We start from the raw sequence: 6,000 nt of genomic DNA, 5'->3' as shown, positions 1-6,000 counted from the left end.
TTTACCAGACCTCTTTCTACATGTAAATTCCTTCTCAAAATAATTCGGCAATTTAAACACACATTCAAAGTCTTTTCAAAACCCGCTGTTTTAGATATAGTCTTCTCTAATGAATCCAATTTTGATTTCAAATTGTCTGACAAAATAATTGTTGATCCCATATGCTCTAATTTGTCGATAGCTTCAAGTTTCACAATCTCTTGGTTTTCTAAATTCAACATTTTGTTGTTGAAGATGGCACATTCTGCAAGAGTTGGCATGAGACATATCCCGGATTTCTTCTCAGTAATTTTCTGAAAAATATTCTCAGGCACAATCTCTTGTTTGGGATATAAATTTGACAGTAATCGTGCATTTAAAGCTTCTTTCCCATGCTCAGTCACTTTTCCAATTCTAATATCTTGTAGAATATTCTTGTAATCTTCATCCTTTGCCTGACGCATATTTTGATGCAGTTCTGCATAATTGAAGTTTAACCATATATTGACGTTGCCAATGCTCCCTAGGCACTTCCTGGTATCTTCATGCGTGAGTATTTTGAACACAGGTTGACCTTTTACTGGTGTCAGCTGCAGAAGATCTCCGAGAACAATGATGTGTTTCCCACCAAATAACACATCATATTCAGTTTTAAGTACTTCTTGCATTCTCAAATGCACAAAGGCAAGCATGACATTGGAAACCATGCTTACTTCGTCAATGATAAGTAGTTTCATTTTCCTCAAGACTCTTGAAACTTCACAGCAAGCATCTCCAGATAACTTGTTGTATTGTAATTTGTTGTCATGCTCCACCGGCAGCATCAGTAGACGATGCAAAGTAATACATTTAATGTTATGTGCTGCCAGTCCAGTAGGAGCGGTGACAACACAAGACAGCGATGACTCAGTCCTTTCCTGCAAATAACAAGAGATTGCTTTAATGAGGAAACTTTTTCCAGTTCCCGCTTCTCCACTCACGTACAGTCGGACAGGCTTCAACGATGTACATGAGCACTTGTTCTTCTCATGACTTAATCCGTGCTCAATTTCCGTGGTAACTTCATCATATATTTTCCTCTGCTCAACGTTGAGTTGTTTTTCCAAGTCTTCTAAGTTAACTGAATCCTCCTGAGCATGTGCCATGGCTCTTTCCACTTCATTCATAGCAGTGGCAGCTTCATTTTCGATAATAGGTCCTCCAAGTGGATCTTGACTCAATGAAACAGAACTCTGACTGTCCTGAGAACTGTCTCTGGCAATCTCGGCTGCAATCGTTGCTTCCTGCTCAATTTCCAAAGTTAGCATTTCTTGATATTTAGAAAAAGCAGGACATTCTATGGACTCCTTGGCTGCATTGAAAGAGTCTTCGTAACAGAGGAAATCTCCAAGCAGTTCCTCTTCTGCACGCCAAGGCTTGAAAAGTTGCAAAAGTGCTAAATAAAAAACTCCTTTTTTTCTGGAGATTCACCACTCAATTTTCGATGGTTTACTAATTGGCATTTTCTTTGCTTGACCAGGCATCCCTCACTTCCAATTACAGCATACACTCCTTTCTCAATATCTTCTTTGATGTTCCTCTTGAATATATAATTTTGGAGAACCTCATATAGACAAACATTCTCAAGGTGACTGCTTCGATTTGGATAATATGTATCCAACATGTTGGTCTTCAAAATGTCGGTACTGTTTGGTTCCTTTTCTGCCAAATACTCAATTTCCCGGACAGGTTTTAGAACTCGATTTCGCGTTGCAGCAAGACCAAGACTCGCCCAAACGAGACTCCTGGATTTGGCATAGAGACTTGCTGAAGACAACCGGTCAGAACATTCGTAAGCTCCGATTTCTCGATGCGACAACATCTTCAGACTGAAACTGTACAACTTCTTGCTGAGGCTCTTTTCATGAGAAATGTCCTCCCACATATCCTTCAGTTCGGTCTTTTCTTTTTTGGTGATGTAAGATGTCACATACCGAGCCACAGCCATACAGTTGTCAGCCACAAACTGTATATCCATGTTAGCATTCCACATGGACAAAATCACTGGGTTGTAGTCATTGATGTACTTGGACTCTTCTTTCCTTTTCAAATTGTATGTATTCTTGGGTGATTTCCTCGTCACATTATGTCGCAGCGAAGACATCAAACTGTTCACTCTTCCTTTAGAAATCACCGGTCGTGGAAAGTTGAAACGACATTTGGTGTAGAACTTGTCCTTGTTTCTGAATTTACGACGACAGTACTTTCCACAACGATGGCTTTGGAAACGTAGAACTTGTTCTCTTAGACTTTTCTTCTCCGTTGCGTTTGGAACAGCACACGTAGAATACTGTTCGATGAAATTCATCACTAAGTCATCCGGATCTGTTCCAAATTTAGGTGCATCCTTGATCCACAACAACATATGTATATGAGGGGCACCTCTTGCTTGGTACTCCTTTCTCCAGAAGAAATCCAACACCTCTCCAAGAGGTGGATTCTTTTTATTTGTGATGAAAGACATCATAGCTTCAAATCTATGATTGAAGTACCTGCATACATTCACTGGATCCAAAGAACACAGTTCTCCAGGTGTCTTGAATTCAATGTTTTCAATATTTCCATTTGCCTCTCGTAGAAATTCAAGTAAGTCTTCCCAGCCATACTCGGCACAGCTCAGAGTGAGGAACCATGTTGGAGTTCCTAAGTTCCTCAGCATACATTTTAAATCACCATGACGACGGTACCAGTACTCATTAGTACCACGCTGACACGCCATGAGATTAATTAAGTGAGAATCCAAAATACTGTCTTGGACATTGACTTTATGCATAAAGTCACTTGCCGAGATGTTTCGCATCTGTATACCACTTTTTAAGATGTGGTTCACTGCATATGACAGTCCAGACAGATCGCTTTCAAACAGGAGATGAAACAAATAGGGAATGCATTGCCGAAACCTAGGATCTGCTGCATACAATCGTAAAGTCCGGTATTCAGACGCAGGAATTTGATGAGGTCGCTCATCATATCTTCCTCCTTGACCTGTGGGAAATAGCTGTGGGAAACACCGAGCTTCCAAACTTTCCTCCCAAACACTAATGGGACTCCCTTTGGCTTGTTTCATTTGAAACAACTCACTAGCATTCCCCATGACTTCCTTGGAATGCAAAGGATGAACACTATAATGTTCATATATTTCTTCACTTTTAGAGGCCTGTACTTTCTCAATTTGGCCAGCACACAAATCGCTATCCTCTTCATCACTTACTTCCTCTTCTGCAACATATACATTCTTATAGTACTTATTATTTTTCTTCAAATACACTGTTGCCTTTTTGACTTTCCTAACATCCACTAAATCTTGCCATATTTTCTTATTCTTTGTCGGAACCCCATTAACCAAGATAACCAGAGGTTCCTCTTCCACTTTTTCTATTCCAATTGTGTTAATGTTTTTGTTCAAATCTAGAGGCAAATAAACAACTCTTCCCTTTAATCCTCTCTGTAAATCTGCTGGAGGCAACTTCCCTGTCTTTGGCTCCATTCTTACAATAGCCTGAAAGGGATGGATACTTTGAATCAAAATAGATTCATAAGTATTTAAATCCTTCAATTCAGAAGGAATCTCAACCAATTCCAGATTATTATGAACTGCCCTAGCAGGCATCTGGTTTTGGTTTAATTTATTACAACAATAAGTACACACACGTTGATCCGATCCCAAATCAAAATAATTTTCTACCATCAAGTATGTGGCAAAATCCTTCCATTCACTATTATTTTCCCTTTCACTTTTTGCATATAAATCCACTACCTTAGTCTGATTCTTATAATAAGTGCGTCGACAACATACACAAGTGAAATTAGGCCTCTCACTTGATTTCATCTGAAACGTGGCAATTTCCTTCTGAAAATTATCTGTACTGGAAACCTGTACATTATATTCCACATTACCCTCTACTTCTGGGTCAATTTGAACATTCTCATCTTTACTACCAAAGTAACAAAACTCAATTTCTTCACAAATATTCTTCACATCTATTTCAGAACCATGCAAAAGAGCAGCACATAATTGTTTAAGCATAATTGCTGGACTCTTAGCATAATACAACATTCTCACTAATTTTCTCACTTTATTATGATGCACTGCTAGCATCCTGAAATGATGAAAAACACTCTGGCATACTCTCCTGGAAAGACAAGCCAGTGAATGACCACGCAAACCTGTCATTTGTCTCACTCTGCAAGGATCTAAATCTTGCAACAACTTCATTTTCTGCTTCAAACTTTTCTTATTAAATGTCCGTATAAAATCACAAAGCAAATTGATGGAAACCTGTCGCACACTGCAAATAGAACTACACTTCCAAATGTACACAGGACCCTTAGGACGTCTTCCTAAAACCTCATCACTTAGCGCCTCTTCTGTCTCTGTTGTCACAAGTTGTTCTTTTTCAACTGGACAACCATCCTTCACTTCATAAGCTCGACCACTGATGTCAACTGCATGCACCAAATCATTATCCTGAAAATAAGTCTCCTCATTAAAAAATGCCTCAGAACTTGAACTATGCATCCATTCTCCGGAAAAAACTTCACAAAAGTTAGTACGATTTACTACTCTCTTCCATCTACTTTTTGTTTTTAAATCAGAAATTACCTTGCTTAGTTTCCTAATTCTATTGATTACCAAAATAAACAACTTTCGCTTAATTTCAAAAGCATGATCAATAATTTTCTCTACATTTTTCTTCTTCTTATAAAATGCCGCTTTCTGTTGGCCTTTCTTTTTAATATTTTTCAATAAATTAACTAATATCCTATTACGGGACATTCGATTTCGAATGTCCCTAAACTGTTGTTTCCTTCTACTATCATGCACAGAGTTATCTCTTCCTCTACCAGTAACATTTGTGATGGGTCTCTCCTTTCCATTTAAATTACTTTTCTTTTTGTGAACTGAAACATTTTTTTGAGCAAAACTTTTTTTACTACAAATATTTCTTAAGAATGATTTCGTGCTCTTACCCGGACCTTTCTTGGTGTTTTGACAAGTATTTGGGGAAGAGGACTGCTGCAATAAAACATCATCCTGCTGTCTTTGACGTTTTCTAGCCTTTCTTATTCTACTTTTGGAAGGCATTTTACAAACTATGAAAGAATCTGCAGTTGAATCTGTGGAAAAATATAATATAAAATGTTATTAACCACTATTACCAAACAGTAAATAAATAACAGTCATCTAAAACTTAATGCCGTACTAATTATTTAACATAGCAAATATTTTCCACCAGCACTGCATCACAAAAATGACACTCAATGGTACAAAACAGGCATACAACACTCATAAATCACTCCCTAATATTTTAAATCATTAATTCAGGATGACGATAAGATGTAGCCTATCTAAAGATTTGTTTAGGCCCAGATCTTTAGACTGGGGTGAATGTGTGTCATTGATCCACATTCAGTCCATCACCTGTTTTGTTTATTTGAGGTGAGGCCAACACATGGTTGCAGATAAGATTATCACTGAAAAAAACCAAGGTAAAAAAACATGTGAAGGCCTACCAATGAAGTAAATCATTAAATGAAAACCAATACATTTCTGGAAATATGCACTACTAGTGCTTCATAAGATGTTTTGGGTCATATTTATAAGGCATTTGAGTGTCTAGTATGCTATTTTACGTTGTTCATGGTGCAAATTTATTGTAAATACGCTCCCACCTGCGGTTGGCAAATTTAGATTTTGATTATGGGAGTTAGATAGGCATGTTAATAATTTCCCAAAAATGGTGTATAACCCCAAACAACCTTTGAAGCAAATGCTCTTAGCCATGTTATCCACCTCCCATTGGATAACATGGCTAAGAAGTGCTTGCAAATGTGAAAAAAAACGGCCGCAATGCATGAATATCGCAGATAAATCAGCGATATTCATACATTTTCAAGCAAATGCTCTTAGCCATGTTATCCACTTCCTATTAAATAACATGGCTAAGAACTGCTCAGGGCCTCATGAGGAACGCTTTCCAT

This window comes from Lissotriton vulgaris, chromosome 4_1 (assembly GCF_964263255.1).
Source record: "Lissotriton vulgaris chromosome 4_1, aLisVul1.2, whole genome shotgun sequence".
In the NCBI taxonomy this organism is placed as follows: Eukaryota; Metazoa; Chordata; class Amphibia; order Caudata; family Salamandridae; genus Lissotriton; species Lissotriton vulgaris.
The sequence above is the reverse complement of the archived record's forward strand: the minus strand, read 5'-3'. Positions refer to the sequence as shown.